A 16524-nucleotide genomic window follows, 5' to 3' on the forward strand; every position below is an offset into this window, starting at 1 on the left:
CTGATTCTCTTAACTACAAAAAAAGCTTGTTGACAAAAGTGTGTGTGCAAGGGTCTGTGGACGCAGGCAGGTGTGTGCAATTGAATGCTTACCCATTTACATGTGTGAGAGGGACAAACCAGCTCCTTGTGGGCTGCAGGCTTACAACTGGTAGCCCCAGTAGCCAGGCAGAAGCACAGCTAAGGAGAGAGAGGAAGTTGGTCCATTATTAAAGCAGAACCATGAGCATCTTGCCCTGCTACCTTTTTCCCCTCTCAGCCACGATCGGCCACGATCTCTCTATTAGGGTGGAGGGTGAACATTTCTTGGACCTCAGAAACTGAGGGATGTAGACCCAATATGTCTTCCAAGCGCCTAGAGACCTGGTGCCCAATCTGGCATGGTGTTTTTCAGCTTAACCGACCAATCTGGTTGCAAGGCAGATTTTAACAGTACTGCTGAAAGGGACTCCCAGACATCCCTGAGGCCATCATTTGCATAGGCCCTGCCCTTCTCTTTGTCCTGCTTCCCACAAAGCAACTCATCACTGGTAGCAGTATAGATTTAGGGGTGGTGAAGAATAATGACAGGGAGGCTGAAAAAGAGAAAGAAAAGTCCCAGAAGTCCTGCAGGCTTCCTTGCTAAATGCAGCTGGACATAGAGCGCACCTTTTTTACTGCAAGGCAAATACATTAAAAATGTTGAGGAGAGACTAATTGAAAAATACATATTACATGACACAGGACTGGAACCTGCTTTATCATTTTAATTAGTCTTTAAAACAAAAAAGATTTCTCTCCTAAAAACTGTTTAAAATATGGAACGCTTCACGAATTTGCGTGTCATCATTGCGCAGGGGCCATGCTAATCTTCTCTGTATCGTTCCAATTATAGTATATGTGCTGCCGAAGCGAGCACACTTTATTGATGAACTGACAATGTTTATAAACTCTCTAAATCTACAGTCTCTAGACATAGGGTGGCCTGGCAGAGATGCTCAGATGGCCAGTAAGCATTCAAATCTGAACCAATGGGCAAAAATGTCTGAAGAGTAGCAATCTATTATTCTTCACTGCATTTGTGGTCCAAGACTTCACACACCGTAAGTATGTACATTATGTCAGGGTTGCAAAGGCTCATGGTTTGGGCTACAGACAAGGAGCATTGTGACATCACGCTGCCTGTGGAACAGTGATATTAAAGGTGAAACAGCTGCACAGTAGGTTAGGTGAAGTGCTCTGAGAGTGGAAAGGCAGCATGCCTGGGTCCCCGGACAAGGTGAGCCTACGACAAGGTGTCTGAATTTTAACCTGTATTGTAATATTAAACCCCTTTTTGTTGTATCCGCCTAATTACTAAGGAGTTCACAAGCTCAGCCCCACCCAGACCGGGAACTGATTATGTTAATGCAGACTATTTAAGAAACTGAGCCTGATCTAAAAGATTTCCTTGGATCTAGGACCATTTCGCCTAGATTTTAGGTCCTTCCTTCTCCTAAAGTCCTTTGTACAACTTAGGAAACCCTCACAGAACAGACTTTCAGGAGGTCAGATGGGTTTCCTTGTGCCTTCACACACACACACACACACTTTCTAGCCCTCTTAAGGACAAAAGGATGGGTATGTCTACATAGGGCCAGTGGCGCAATGGATAACGCATCTGACCACGGATCAGAAGACTGTAGGTTTGACTCCTATCTGGCTCGGAAGAGTTGTAGGTCCCTGTTTCATTATATTCCTGTGGAATTCTTATTTACCTCAGACTTGTTGTAGGTTCAATATTCTCCAGGAGGACTCATCCAGCAGATGTTCCACGGTAGAGCTGCAGTAATAGGACCACGGCTAGTTAAACATTTCCCATTTGCTGCTGGACTCTATGTGATACCCGTCACGTGGTGTGCTGCTTTTGTATTTCAACATGGGTCCCTGATTCTCTAAACTACAAAAAAAGCTTGTTGACAAAAGTGTGTGTGCAAGGGTCTGTGGACGCAGGCAGGTGTGTGCAATTGAATGCTTACCCATTTACATGTGTGAGAGGGACAAACCAGATCCTTGTGGGCTGCAGGCTTACAACTGGTAGCCCCAGTAACCAGGCAGAAGCACAGCTAAGGAGAGAGAGGAAGTTGGTCCATTATTAAAGCAGAACCATGAGCATCTTGCCCTGCTACCTTTTTCCCCTCTCAGCCACGATCGGCCACGATCGGCCAAGACCTCTCTATTAGGGTGGAGGGTGAACATTTCTTGGACCTCAGAAACTGAGGGATGTAGACCCAATATGTCTTCCAAGCGCCTAGAGACCTGGTGCCCAATCTGGCATGGTGTTTTTCAGCTTAACCGACCAATCTGGTTGCAAGGCAGATTTTAACAGTACTGCTGAAAGGGACTCCCAGACATCCCTGAGGCCATCATTTGCATAGGCCCTGCCCTTCTCTTTGTCCTGCTTCCCACAAAGCAACTCATCACTGGTAGCAGTATAGATTTAGGGGTGGTGAAGAATAATGACAGGGAGGCTGAAAAAGAGAAAGAAAAGTCCCAGAAGTCCTGCAGGCTTCCTTGCTAAATGCAGCTGGACATAGAGCGCACCTTTTTTACTGCAAGGCAAATACATTAAAAATGTTGAGGAGAGACTAATTGAAAAATACATATTACATGACACAGGACTGGAACCTGCTTTATCATTTTAATTAGTCTTTAAAACAAAAAAGATTTCTCTCCTAAAAACTGTTTAAAATATGGAACGCTTCACGAATTTGCGTGTCATCATTGCGCAGGGGCCATGCTAATCTTCTCTGTATCGTTCCAATTATAGTATATGTGCTGCCGAAGCGAGCACACTTTATTGATGAACTGACAATGTTTATAAACTCTCTAAATCTACAGTCTCTAGACATAGGGTGGCCTGGCAGAGATGCTCAGATGGCCAGTAAGCATTCAAATCTGAACCAATGGGCAAAAATGTCTGAAGAGTAGCAATCTATTATTCTTCACTGCATTTGTGGTCCAAGACTTCACACACCGTAAGTATGTACATTATGTCAGGGTTGCAAAGGCTCATGGTTTGGGCTACAGACAAGGAGCATTGTGACATCACGCTGCCTGTGGAACAGTGATATTAAAGGTGAAACAGCTGCACAGTAGGTTAGGTGAAGTGCTCTGAGAGTGGAAAGGCAGCATGCCTGGGTCCCCGGACAAGGTGAGCCTACGACAAGGTGTCTGAATTTTAACCTGTATTGTAATATTAAACCCCTTTTTGTTGTATCCGCCTAATTACTAAGGAGTTCACAAGCTCAGCCCCACCCAGACCGGGAACTGATTATGTTAATGCAGACTATTTAAGAAACTGAGCCTGATCTAAAAGATTTCCTTGGATCTAGGACCATTTCGCCTAGATTTTAGGTCCTTCCTTCTCCTAAAGTCCTTTGTACAACTTAGGAAACCCTCACAGAACAGACTTTCAGGAGGTCAGATGGGTTTCCTTGTGCCTTCACACACACACACACACACACTTTCTAGCCCTCTTAAGGACAAAAGGATGGGTATGTCTACATAGGGCCAGTGGCGTAATGGATAACGCATCTGACCATGGATCAGAAGATTGTAGGTTTGACTCCTATCTGGCTCGGAAGAGTTGTAGGTCCCTGTTTCATTATATTCCTGTGGAATTCTTATTTACCTCAGACTTGTTGTAGGTTCAATATTCTCCAGGAGGACTCATCCAGCAGATGTTCCACGGTAGAGCTGCAGTAATAGGACCACGGCTAGTTAAACATTTCCCATTTGCTGCTGGACTCTATGTGATACCCGTCACGTGGTGTGCTGCTTTTGTATTTCAACATGGGTCCCTGATTCTCTAAACTACAAAAAAAGCTTGTTGACAAAAGTGTGTGTGCAAGGGTCTGTGGACGCAGGCAGGTGTGTGCAATTGAATGCTTACCCATTTACATGTGTGAGAGGGACAAACCAGATCCTTGTGGGCTGCAGGCTTACAACTGGTAGCCCCAGTAACCAGGCAGAAGCACAGCTAAGGAGAGAGAGGAAGTTGGTCCATTATTAAAGCAGAACCATGAGCATCTTGCCCTGCTACCTTTTTCCCCTCTCAGCCACGATCGGCCACGATCGGCCAAGACCTCTCTATTAGGGTGGAGGGTGAACATTTCTTGGACCTCAGAAACTGAGGGATGTAGACCCAATATGTCTTCCAAGCGCCTAGAGACCTGGTGCCCAATCTGGCATGGTGTTTTTCAGCTTAACCGACCAATCTGGTTGCAAGGCAGATTTTAACAGTACTGCTGAAAGGGACTCCCAGACATCCCTGAGGCCATCATTTGCATAGGCCCTGCCCTTCTCTTTGTCCTGCTTCCCACAAAGCAACTCATCACTGGTAGCAGTATAGATTTAGGGATGGTGAAGAATAATGACAGGGAGGCTGAAAAAGAGAAAGAAAAGTCCCAGAAGTCCTGCAGGCTTCCTTGCTAAATGCAGCTGGACATAGAGCGCACCTTTTTTACTGCAAGGCAAATACATAAAAAATGTTGAGGAGAGACTAATTGAAAAATACATATTACATGACACAGGACTGGAACCTGCTTTATTATTTTAATTAGTCCTGAAAACAAAAAAGATTTCTCTCCTAAAAACTGTTTAAAATATGGAACGCTTCACGAATTTGCATGTCATCCTTGCGCCAGGGCCATGCTAATCTTCTCTGTATCGTTCCAATTTTAGTATATGTGCTGCCGAAGCGAGCACACTTTATTGATGAACTGACAATGTTTATAAACTCTCTAAATCTACAGTCTCTAGACATAGGGTGGCCTGGCAGAGATGCTCAGATGGCCAGTAAGCATTCAAATCTGAACCAATGGGCAAAAATGTCTGAAGAGTAGCAATCTATTATTCTTCTCTGCATTTGTGGTCCAAGACTTCACACACCGTAAGTATGTAGATTATGTCAGGGTTGCAAAGGCTCATGGTTTGGGCTACAGACAAGGAGCATTGTGACATCACGCTGCCTGTGGAACAGTGATATTAAAGGTGAAACAGCTGCACAGTAGGTTAGGTGAAGTGCTCTGAGAGTGGAAAGGCAGCATGCCTGGGTCCCCGGACAAGGTGAGCCTACGACAAGGTGTCTGAATTTTAACCTGTATTGTAATATTAAACCCCTTTTTGTTGTATCCGCCTAATTACTAAGGAGTTCACAAGCTCAGCCCCACAAAGACCGGGAACTGATTATGTTAATGCAGACTATTTAAGAAACTGAGCCTGATCTAAAAGATTTCCTTGGATCTAGGACCATTTCGCCTAGATTTTAGGTCCTTCCTTCTCCTAAAGTCCTTTGTACAACTTAGGAAACCCTCACAGAACAGACTTTCAGGAGGTCAGATGGGTTTCCTTGTGCCTTCACACACACACACACTTTCTAGCCCTCTTAAGGACAAAAGGATGGGTATGTCTACATAGGGCCAGTGGCGCATTGGATAACGCATCTGACCACGGATCAGAAGATTGTAGGTTTGACTCCTATCTGGCTCGGAAGAGTTGTAGGTCCCTGTTTCATTATATTCCTGTGGAACTCTTATTTACCTCAGACTTGTTGTAGGTTCAATATTATCCAGGAGGACTCATCCAGCAGATGTTCCACGGTAGAGCTGCAGTAAGTTCAAGTTCAAGTTCAGGCATTTATAAAGCGCACTACTCACCCAGAGGGTCTCAAGGCGCTAGAGGGAGGGGTTCACTGTTTATCGAATAGCCAAGTTTTCAGTTCTTTTCTGAAGGAGATGTGATTCTGAGTAAGGCGGAGGTGGGTGGGGAGTGAGTTCCAGGTCTTGGCAGCCAGGAAGGAGAAGGATCTGCCACCCATGGTGGTTTTTCGGATGCGCGGGACTGCGGCGAGGGCTTGATTGGATGATCTTAGTTGGCGGGTAGGATAGTAAAAGGACAGTCGGGTGTTGAGGCATTCGGGTCCTAGATTATAAAGGGCCTTGTGTGCGTGGGTAAGAAGGCGGAAAGTAATTCTTTTGTTGACGGGAAGCCAGTGGAGGTTTTTTAAGTGACCGGTGATGTGCTCTTGGCGCGGGATGTCTAATATGAGTCTCACTGATGCGTTTTGGATGCGCTGGAGCTTTTTCTGCAATTTTGTTGTAATCCCGGCGTAGAGAGTGTTGCCATAGTCCAGTCGACTCGTGACCAGTGCATGGGTGACAGTCTTTCTTGTTTCGAGGGGGATCCAGCGGAAGATCTTTTTGAGAATGCGAAGGACGTTGAAGCAGGAGGACGATACGGCGTTGACTTGTCTGGACATTGAGAGAGAGGAGTCTAGAATGAAGCCAAGGTTACGTGCATGGTCCGTGGGTGTGGGCGCTGATCCCAAAGTGGAAGGCCACCAGGAGTCGTCCCAAGCTGAGGGGGAGGACCCAAGGATGAGCACCTCCGTTTTGTCTGAGTTGAGTTTTAAGCGGCTCTGTTTCATCCATTCGGCTACTTCTTTCATACCTTCGTGAAGGTTGTTTTGGGCGGTGTTGGGGTCTTTGGTGAGGGAAAGGATTAGCTGGGTGTCGTCGGCGTAGGAGATGATGTTGAGGTTGTGTTGACGTGCGATGGAGGCGAGGGGACTCATGTAGACGTTGAAGAGGGTGGGACTGAGTGAGGAGCCTTGAGGTACGCCGCAGATGACTTCGGTGGGCTCTGAGTAGAAAGGGGGGAGTCGGACTCTCTGTGTTCTCCCGGCTAGGAACAAGATGATCCAGTAATAGGACCACGGCTAGTTAAACGTTTCCCATTTGCTGCTGGACTCTATGTGATGGCCGTCACATGGTGTGCTGCTTTTGTATTTCAACATGGGTCCCTGATTCTCTTAACTACAAAAAAAGCTTGTTGACAAAAGTGTGTGTGCAAGGGTCTGTGGACGCAGGCAGGTGTGTGCAATTGAATGCTTACCCATTTACATGTGTGAGAGGGACAAACCAGCTCCTTGTGGGCTGCAGGCTTACAACTGGTAGCCCCAGTAGCCAGGCAGAAGCACAGCTAAGGAGAGAGAGGAAGTTGGTCCATTATTAAAGCAGAACCATGAGCATCTTGCCCTGCTACCTTTTTCCCCTCTCGGCCCCTCTCGGCCATGATCGGCCAAGACCTCTCTATTAGGGTGGAGGGTGAACATTTCTTGGAGCTCAGAAACTGAGGGATGTAGACCCAATATGTCTTCCAAGCGCCTAGAGACCTGGTGCCCAATCTGGCATGGTGTTTTTCAGCTTAACCGACCAATCTGGTTGCAAGGCAGATTTTAACAGTACTGCTGAAAGGGACTCCCAGACATCCCTGAGGCCATCATTTGCATAGGCCCTGCCCTTCTCTTTGTCCTGCTTCCCACAAAGCAACTCATCACTGGTAGCAGTATAGATTTAGGGGTGGTGAAGAATAATGACAGGGAGGCTGAAAAAGAGAAAGAAAAGTCCCAGAAGTCCTGCAGGCTTCCTTGCTAAATGCAGCTGGACATAGAGCGCACCTTTTTTACTGCAAGGCAAATACATAAAAAATGTTGAGGAGAGACTAATTGAAAAATACATATTACATGACACAGGACTGGAAACTGCTTTATTATTTTAATTAGTCCTGAAAACAAAAAAGATTTCTCTCCTAAAAACTGTTTAAAATATGGAACGCTTCACGAATTTGCATGTCATCCTTGCGCCAGGGCCATGCTAATCTTCTCTGTATCGTTCCAATTTTAGTATATGTGCTGCCGAAGCGAGCACACTTTATTGATGAACTGACAATGTTTATAAACTCTCTAAATCTACAGTCTCTAGACATAGGGTGGCCTGGCAGAGATGCTCAGATGGCCAGTAAGCATTCAAATCTGAACCAATGGGCAAAAATGTCTGAAGAGTAGCAATCTATTATTCTTCTCTGCATTTGTGGTCCAAGACTTCACACACCGTAAGTATGTAGATTATGTCAGGGTTGCAAAGGCTCATGGTTTGGGCTACAGACAAGGAGCATTGTGACATCACGCTGCCTGTGGAACAGTGATATTAAAGGTGAAACAGCTGCACAGTAGGTTAGGTGAAGTGCTCTGAGAGTGGAAAGGCAGCATGCCTGGGTCCCCGGACAAGGTGAGCCTACGACAAGGTGTCTGAATTTTAACCTGTATTGTAATATTAAACCCCTTTTTGTTGTATCCGCCTAATTACTAAGGAGTTCACAAGCTCAGCCCCACACAGACCGGGAAATGATTATGTTAATGCAGACTATTTAAGAAACTGAGCCTGATCTAAAAGATTTCCTTGGATCTAGGACCATTTCGCCTAGATTTTAGGTCCTTCCTTCTCCTAAAGTCATTTGTACAACTTAGGTAACCCTCACAGAACAGACTTTCAGGAGGTCAGATGGGTTTCCTTGTGCCTTCACACACACACACACACACACACTTTCTAGCCCTCTTAAGGACAAAAGGATGGGTATGTCTACATAGGGCCAGTGGCGCAATGGATAACGCGTCTGACCACGGATCATAAGATTGTAGGTTCGACTCCTATCTGGCTCGTAAGAGTTGTAGGTCCCTGTTTCATTATATTCCTGTGGAATTCTTATTTACCTCAGACTTGTTGTAGGTTCAATATTCTCCAGGAGGACTCATCCAGCAGATGTTCCACGGTAGAGCTGCAGTAATAGGACCACGGCTAGTTAAACGTTTCCCATTTGCTGCTGGACTCTATGTGATGGCCGTCACGTGGTGTGGTGCTTTTGTATTTCAACAAGGGTCCCTGATTCTCTTAACTACAAAAAAAGCTTGTTGACAAAAGTGTGTGTGCAAGGGTCTGTGGACGCAGGCAGGTGTGTGCAATTGAATGCTTACCCATTTACATGTGTGAGAGGGACAAACCAGCTCCTTGTGGGCTGCAGGCTTACAACTGGTAGCCCCAGTAGCCAGGCAGAAGCACAGCTAAGGAGAGAGAGGAAGTTGGTCCATTATTAAAGCAGAACCATGAGCATCTTGCCCTGCTACCTTTTTCCCCTCTCAGCCACGATCGGCCACGATCTCTCTATTAGGGTGGAGGGTGAACATTTCTTGGACCTCAGAAACTGAGGGATGTAGACCCAATATGTCTTCCAAGCGCCTAGAGACCTGGTGCCCAATCTGGCATGGTGTTTTTCAGCTTAACCGACCAATCTGGTTGCAAGGCAGATTTTAACAGTACTGCTGAAAGGGACTCCCAGACATCCCTGAGGCCATCATTTGCATAGGCCCTGCCCTTCTCTTTGTCCTGCTTCCCACAAAGCAACTCATCACTGGTAGCAGTATAGATTTAGGGGTGGTGAAGAATAATGACAGGGAGGCTGAAAAAGAGAAAGAAAAGTCCCAGAAGTCCTGCAGGCTTCCTTGCTAAATGCAGCTGGACATAGAGCGCACCTTTTTTACTGCAAGGCAAATACATTAAAAATGTTGAGGAGAGACTAATTGAAAAATACATATTACATGACACAGGACTGGAACCTGCTTTATCATTTTAATTAGTCTTGAAAACAAAAAAGATTTCTCTCCTAAAAACTGTTTAAAATATGGAACGCTTCACGAATTTGCGTGTCATCATTGCGCAGGGGCCATGCTAATCTTCTCTGTATCGTTCCAATTATAGTATATGTGCTGCCGAAGCGAGCACACTTTATTGATGAACTGACAATGTTTATAAACTCTCTAAATCTACAGTCTCTAGACATAGGGTGGCCTGGCAGAGATGCTCAGATGGCCAGTAAGCATTCAAATCTGAACCAATGGGCAAAAATGTCTGAAGAGTAGCAATCTATTATTCTTCACTGCATTTGTGGTCCAAGACTTCACACACCGTAAGTATGTACATTATGTCAGGGTTGCAAAGGCTCATGGTTTGGGCTACAGACAAGGAGCATTGTGACATCACGCTGCCTGTGGAACAGTGATATTAAAGGTGAAACAGCTGCACAGTAGGTTAGGTGAAGTGCTCTGAGAGTGGAAAGGCAGCATGCCTGGGTCCCCGGACAAGGTGAGCCTACGACAAGGTGTCTGAATTTTAACCTGTATTGTAATATTAAACCCCTTTTTGTTGTATCCGCCTAATTACTAAGGAGTTCACAAGCTCAGCCCCACCCAGACCGGGAACTGATTATGTTAATGCAGACTATTTAAGAAACTGAGCCTGATCTAAAAGATTTCCTTGGATCTAGGACCATTTCGCCTAGATTTTAGGTCCTTCCTTCTCCTAAAGTCCTTTGTACAACTTAGGAAACCCTCACAGAACAGACTTTCAGGAGGTCAGATGGGTTTCCTTGTGCCTTCACACACACACACACACACTTTCTAGCCCTCTTAAGGACAAAAGGATGGGTATGTCTACATAGGGCCAGTGGCGCAATGGATAACGCATCTGACCACGGATCAGAAGACTGTAGGTTTGACTCCTATCTGGCTCGGAAGAGTTGTAGGTCCCTGTTTCATTATATTCCTGTGGAATTCTTATTTACCTCAGACTTGTTGTAGGTTCAATATTCTCCAGGAGGACTCATCCAGCAGATGTTCCACGGTAGAGCTGCAGTAATAGGACCACGGCTAGTTAAACATTTCCCATTTGCTGCTGGACTCTATGTGATACCCGTCACGTGGTGTGCTGCTTTTGTATTTCAACATGGGTCCCTGATTCTCTAAACTACAAAAAAAGCTTGTTGACAAAAGTGTGTGTGCAAGGGTCTGTGGACGCAGGCAGGTGTGTGCAATTGAATGCTTACCCATTTACATGTGTGAGAGGGACAAACCAGATCCTTGTGGGCTGCAGGCTTACAACTGGTAGCCCCAGTAACCAGGCAGAAGCACAGCTAAGGAGAGAGAGGAAGTTGGTCCATTATTAAAGCAGAACCATGAGCATCTTGCCCTGCTACCTTTTTCCCCTCTCAGCCACGATCGGCCACGATCGGCCAAGACCTCTCTATTAGGGTGGAGGGTGAACATTTCTTGGACCTCAGAAACTGAGGGATGTAGACCCAATATGTCTTCCAAGCGCCTAGAGACCTGGTGCCCAATCTGGCATGGTGTTTTTCAGCTTAACCGACCAATCTGGTTGCAAGGCAGATTTTAACAGTACTGCTGAAAGGGACTCCCAGACATCCCTGAGGCCATCATTTGCATAGGCCCTGCCCTTCTCTTTGTCCTGCTTCCCACAAAGCAACTCATCACTGGTAGCAGTATAGATTTAGGGATGGTGAAGAATAATGACAGGGAGGCTGAAAAAGAGAAAGAAAAGTCCCAGAAGTCCTGCAGGCTTCCTTGCTAAATGCAGCTGGACATAGAGCGCACCTTTTTTACTGCAAGGCAAATACATAAAAAATGTTGAGGAGAGACTAATTGAAAAATACATATTACATGACACAGGACTGGAACCTGCTTTATTATTTTAATTAGTCCTGAAAACAAAAAAGATTTCTCTCCTAAAAACTGTTTAAAATATGGAACGCTTCACGAATTTGCATGTCATCCTTGCGCCAGGGCCATGCTAATCTTCTCTGTATCGTTCCAATTTTAGTATATGTGCTGCCGAAGCGAGCACACTTTATTGATGAACTGACAATGTTTATAAACTCTCTAAATCTACAGTCTCTAGACATAGGGTGGCCTGGCAGAGATGCTCAGATGGCCAGTAAGCATTCAAATCTGAACCAATGGGCAAAAATGTCTGAAGAATAGCAATCTATTATTCTTCTCTGCATTTGTGGTCCAAGACTTCACACACCGTAAGTATGTAGATTATGTCAGGGTTGCAAAGGCTCATGGTTTGGGCTACAGACAAGGAGCATTGTGACATCACGCTGCCTGTGGAACAGTGATATTAAAGGTGAAACAGCTGCACAGTAGGTTAGGTGAAGTGCTCTGAGAGTGGAAAGGCAGCATGCCTGGGTCCCCGGACAAGGTGAGCCTACGACAAGGTGTCTGAATTTTAACCTGTATTGTAATATTAAACCCCTTTTTGTTGTATCCGCCTAATTACTAAGGAGTTCACAAGCTCAGCCCCACAAAGACCGGGAACTGATTATGTTAATGCAGACTATTTAAGAAACTGAGCCTGATCTAAAAGATTTCCTTGGATCTAGGACCATTTCGCCTAGATTTTAGGTCCTTCCTTCTCCTAAAGTCCTTTGTACAACTTAGGAAACCCTCACAGAACAGACTTTCAGGAGGTCAGATGGGTTTCCTTGTGCCTTCACACACACACACACTTTCTAGCCCTCTTAAGGACAAAAGGATGGGTATGTCTACATAGGGCCAGTGGCGCATTGGATAACGCATCTGACCACGGATCAGAAGATTGTAGGTTTGACTCCTATCTGGCTCGGAAGAGTTGTAGGTCCCTGTTTCATTATATTCCTGTGGAACTCTTATTTACCTCAGACTTGTTGTAGGTTCAATATTATCCAGGAGGACTCATCCAGCAGATGTTCCACGGTAGAGCTGCAGTAAGTTCAAGTTCAAGTTCAGGCATTTATAAAGCGCACTACTCACCCAGAGGGTCTCAAGGCGCTAGAGGGAGGGGTTCACTGTTTATCGAATAGCCAAGTTTTCAGTTCTTTTCTGAAGGAGATGTGATTCTGAGTAAGGCGGAGGTGGGTGGGGAGTGAGTTCCAGGTCTTGGCAGCCAGGAAGGAGAAGGATCTGCCACCCATGGTGGTTTTTCGGATGCGCGGGACTGCGGCGAGGGCTTGATTGGATGATCTTAGTTGGCGGGTAGGATAGTAAAAGGACAGTCGGGTGTTGAGGCATTCGGGTCCTAGATTATAAAGGGCCTTGTGTGCGTGGGTAAGAAGGCGGAAAGTAATTCTTTTGTTGACGGGAAGCCAGTGGAGGTTTTTTAAGTGACCGGTGATGTGCTCTTGGCGCGGGATGTCTAATATGAGTCTCACTGATGCGTTTTGGATGCGCTGGAGCTTTTTCTGCAATTTTGTTGTAATCCCGGCGTAGAGAGTGTTGCCATAGTCCAGTCGACTCGTGACCAGTGCATGGGTGACAGTCTTTCTTGTTTCGAGGGGGATCCAGCGGAAGATCTTTTTGAGAATGCGAAGGACGTTGAAGCAGGAGGACGATACGGCGTTGACTTGTCTGGACATTGAGAGAGAGGAGTCTAGAATGAAGCCAAGGTTACGTGCATGGTCCGTGGGTGTGGGCGCTGATCCCAAAGTGGAAGGCCACCAGGAGTCGTCCCAAGCTGAGGGGGAGGACCCAAGGATGAGCACCTCCGTTTTGTCTGAGTTGAGTTTTAAGCGGCTCTGTTTCATCCATTCGGCTACTTCTTTCATACCTTCGTGAAGGTTGTTTTGGGCGGTGTTGGGGTCTTTGGTGAGGGAAAGGATTAGCTGGGTGTCGTCGGCGTAGGAGATGATGTTGAGGTTGTGTTGACGTGCGATGGAGGCGAGGGGACTCATGTAGACGTTGAAGAGGGTGGGACTGAGTGAGGAGCCTTGAGGTACGCCGCAGATGACTTCGGTGGGCTCTGAGTAGAAAGGGGGGAGTCGGACTCTCTGTGTTCTCCCGGCTAGGAACAAGATGATCCAGTAATAGGACCACGGCTAGTTAAACGTTTCCCATTTGCTGCTGGACTCTATGTGATGGCCGTCACATGGTGTGCTGCTTTTGTATTTCAACATGGGTCCCTGATTCTCTTAACTACAAAAAAAGCTTGTTGACAAAAGTGTGTGTGCAAGGGTCTGTGGACGCAGGCAGGTGTGTGCAATTGAATGCTTACCCATTTACATGTGTGAGAGGGACAAACCAGCTCCTTGTGGGCTGCAGGCTTACAACTGGTAGCCCCAGTAGCCAGGCAGAAGCACAGCTAAGGAGAGAGAGGAAGTTGGTCCATTATTAAAGCAGAACCATGAGCATCTTGCCCTGCTACCTTTTTCCCCTCTCGGCCCCTCTCGGCCATGATCGGCCAAGACCTCTCTATTAGGGTGGAGGGTGAACATTTCTTGGAGCTCAGAAACTGAGGGATGTAGACCCAATATGTCTTCCAAGCGCCTAGAGACCTGTGCCCAATCTGGCATGGTGTTTTTCAGCTTACCCGACCAATCTGGTTGCAAGGCAGATTTTAACAGTACTGCTGAAAGGGACTCCCAGACATCCCTGAGGCCATCATTTGCATAGGCCCTGCCCTTCTCTTCGCCTGCTTCCCACAAAGCAACTCATCACTGGTAGCAGTATAGATTTAGGGGTGGTGAAGAATAATGACAGGGAGGCTAAAAAAGAGAAAGAAAAGTCCCAGAAGTCCTGCAGGCTTCCTTGCTAAATGCAGCTGGACATAGAGCGCACCTTTTTTACTGCAAGGCAAATACATTAAAAATGTTGAGGAGAGACTAATTGAAAAATACATATTACATGACACAGGACTGGAACCTGCTTTATTATTTTAATTAGTCTTGAAAACAAAAAAGATTTCTCTCCTAAAAACTGTTTAAAATATGGAACGCTTCACGAATTTGCGTGTCATCCTTGCGCAGGGGCCATGCTAATCTTCTCTGTATCGTTCCAATTTTAGTATATGTGCTGCCGAAGCGAGCACACTTTATTGATGAACTGACAATGTTTATAAACTCTCTAAATCTACAGTCTCTAGACATAGGGTGGCCTGGCAGAGATGCTCAGATGGCCAGTAAGCATTCAAATCTGAACCAATGGGCAAAAATGTCTGAAGAGTAGCAATCTATTATTCTTCACTGCATTTGTGGTCCAAGACTTCACACACCGTAAGTATGTAGATTATGTCAGGGTTGCAAAGGCTCATGGTTTGGGCTACAGACAAGGAGCATTGTGACATCACGCTGCCTGTGGAACAGTGATATTAAAGGTGAAACAGCTGCACAGTAGGTTAGGTGAAGTGCTCTGAGAGTGGAAAGGCAGCATGCCTGGGTCCCCGGACAAGGTGAGCCTACGACAAGGTGTCTGAATTTTAACCTGTATTGTAATATTAAACCCCTTTTTGTTGTATCCGCCTAATTACTAAGGAGTTCACAAGCTCAGCCCCACACAGACCGGGAAATGATTATGTTAATGCAGACTATTTAAGAAACTGAGCCTGATCTAAAAGATTTCCTTGGATCTAGGACCATTTCGCCTAGATTTTAGGTCCTTCCTTCTCCTAAAGTCATTTGTACAACTTAGGTAACCCTCACAGAACAGACTTTCAGGAGGTCAGATGGGTTTCCTTGTGCCTTCACACACACACACACACACACACTTTCTAGCCCTCTTAAGGACAAAAGGATGGGTATGTCTACATAGGGCCAGTGGCGCAATGGATAACGCGTCTGACCACGGATCATAAGATTGTAGGTTCGACTCCTATCTGGCTCGTAAGAGTTGTAGGTCCCTGTTTCATTATATTCCTGTGGAATTCTTATTTACCTCAGACTTGTTGTAGGTTCAATATTCTCCAGGAGGACTCATCCAGCAGATGTTCCACGGTAGAGCTGCAGTAATAGGACCACGGCTAGTTAAACGTTTCCCATTTGCTGCTGGACTCTATGTGATGGCCGTCACGTGGTGTGGTGCTTTTGTATTTCAACAAGGGTCCCTGATTCTCTTAACTACAAAAAAAGCTTGTTGACAAAAGTGTGTGTGCAAGGGTCTGTGGACGCAGGCAGGTGTGTGCAATTGAATGCTTACCCATTTACATGTGTGAGAGGGACAAACCAGCTCCTTGTGGGCTGCAGGCTTACAACTGGTAGCCCCAGTAGCCAGACAGAAGCACAGCTAAGGAGAGAGAGGAAGTTGGTCCATTATTAAAGCAGAACCATGAGCATCTTGCCCTGCTACCTTTTTCCCCTCTCAGCCACGATCGGCCACGATCGGCCAAGACCTCTCTATTAGGGTGGAGGGTGAACATTTCTTGGACCTCAGAAACTGAGGGATGTAGACCCAATATGTCTTCCAAGCGCCTAGAGACCTGGTGCCCAATCTGGCATGGTGTTTTTCAGCTTAACCGACCAATCTGGTTGCAAGGCAGATTTTAACAGTACTGCTGAAAGGGACTCCCAGACATCCCTGAGGCCATCATTTGCATAGGCCCTGCCCTTCTCTTTGTCCTGCTTCCCACAAAGCAACTCATCACTGGTAGCAGTATAGATTTAGGGGTGGTGAAGAATAATGACAGGGAGGCTGAAAAAGAGAAAGAAAAGTCCCAGAAGTCCTGCAGGCTTCCTTGCTAAATGCAGCTGGACATAGAGCGCACCTTTTTTACTGCAAGGCAAATACATAAAAAATGTTGAGGAGAGACTAATTGAAAAATACATATTACATGACACAGGACTGGAAACTGCTTTATTATTTTAATTAGTCCTGAAAACAAAAAAGATTTCTCTCCTAAAAACTGTTTAAAATATGGAATGCTTCACGAATTTGCATGTCATCCTTGCGCCAGGGCCATGCTAATCTTCTCTGTATCGTTCCAATTTTAGTATATGTGCTGCCGAAGCGAGCACACTTTATTGATGAACTGACAATGTTTATAAACTCTCTAAATCTACAGTCTCTAGA

General features: G+C 45.8%; 10 non-coding genes across 10 annotated transcripts; 2 read left to right on the top strand and 8 right to left on the bottom strand.

The window, feature by feature from the left end:
* Positions 1–790: 790 nt before the first annotated feature.
* LOC144765305 (U6 spliceosomal RNA) lies at positions 791–897 on the bottom strand. Its single transcript, XR_013597308.1, has one exon. It is a non-coding gene; the product is annotated as a U6 spliceosomal RNA (small nuclear RNA).
* Positions 898–2704: 1807 nt separating this feature from the next.
* LOC144765306 (U6 spliceosomal RNA) lies at positions 2705–2811 on the bottom strand. The gene has a single exon (XR_013597309.1). It is a non-coding gene; the product is annotated as a U6 spliceosomal RNA (small nuclear RNA).
* A 1809-nt stretch (positions 2812–4620) lies between these two features.
* On the bottom strand, positions 4621–4727 carry LOC144765351 (U6 spliceosomal RNA). Its single transcript, XR_013597352.1, has one exon. It is a non-coding gene; the product is annotated as a U6 spliceosomal RNA (small nuclear RNA).
* Positions 4728–7622: 2895 nt separating this feature from the next.
* On the bottom strand, positions 7623–7729 carry LOC144765352 (U6 spliceosomal RNA). Its single transcript, XR_013597353.1, has one exon. It is a non-coding gene; the product is annotated as a U6 spliceosomal RNA (small nuclear RNA).
* Positions 7730–8447: 718 nt separating this feature from the next.
* On the top strand, positions 8448–8520 carry TRNAR-ACG (transfer RNA arginine (anticodon ACG)). The gene has a single exon. It is a non-coding gene; the product is annotated as a tRNA-Arg (tRNA).
* A 1010-nt stretch (positions 8521–9530) lies between these two features.
* LOC144765307 (U6 spliceosomal RNA) lies at positions 9531–9637 on the bottom strand. The gene has a single exon (XR_013597310.1). It is a non-coding gene; the product is annotated as a U6 spliceosomal RNA (small nuclear RNA).
* Positions 9638–11444: 1807 nt separating this feature from the next.
* LOC144765353 (U6 spliceosomal RNA) lies at positions 11445–11551 on the bottom strand. The gene has a single exon (XR_013597354.1). It is a non-coding gene; the product is annotated as a U6 spliceosomal RNA (small nuclear RNA).
* A 2893-nt stretch (positions 11552–14444) lies between these two features.
* Positions 14445–14551, bottom strand: LOC144764944 (U6 spliceosomal RNA). The gene has a single exon (XR_013596967.1). It is a non-coding gene; the product is annotated as a U6 spliceosomal RNA (small nuclear RNA).
* A 718-nt stretch (positions 14552–15269) lies between these two features.
* Positions 15270–15342, top strand: TRNAR-ACG (transfer RNA arginine (anticodon ACG)). Its single transcript has one exon. It is a non-coding gene; the product is annotated as a tRNA-Arg (tRNA).
* Positions 15343–16362: 1020 nt separating this feature from the next.
* Positions 16363–16469, bottom strand: LOC144765363 (U6 spliceosomal RNA). The gene has a single exon (XR_013597363.1). It is a non-coding gene; the product is annotated as a U6 spliceosomal RNA (small nuclear RNA).
* Positions 16470–16524: the final 55 nt, after the last annotated feature.

This window comes from Lissotriton helveticus, chromosome 6 (assembly GCF_964261635.1).
Source record: "Lissotriton helveticus chromosome 6, aLisHel1.1, whole genome shotgun sequence".
NCBI lineage: Eukaryota > Metazoa > Chordata > Amphibia > Caudata > Salamandridae > Lissotriton > Lissotriton helveticus.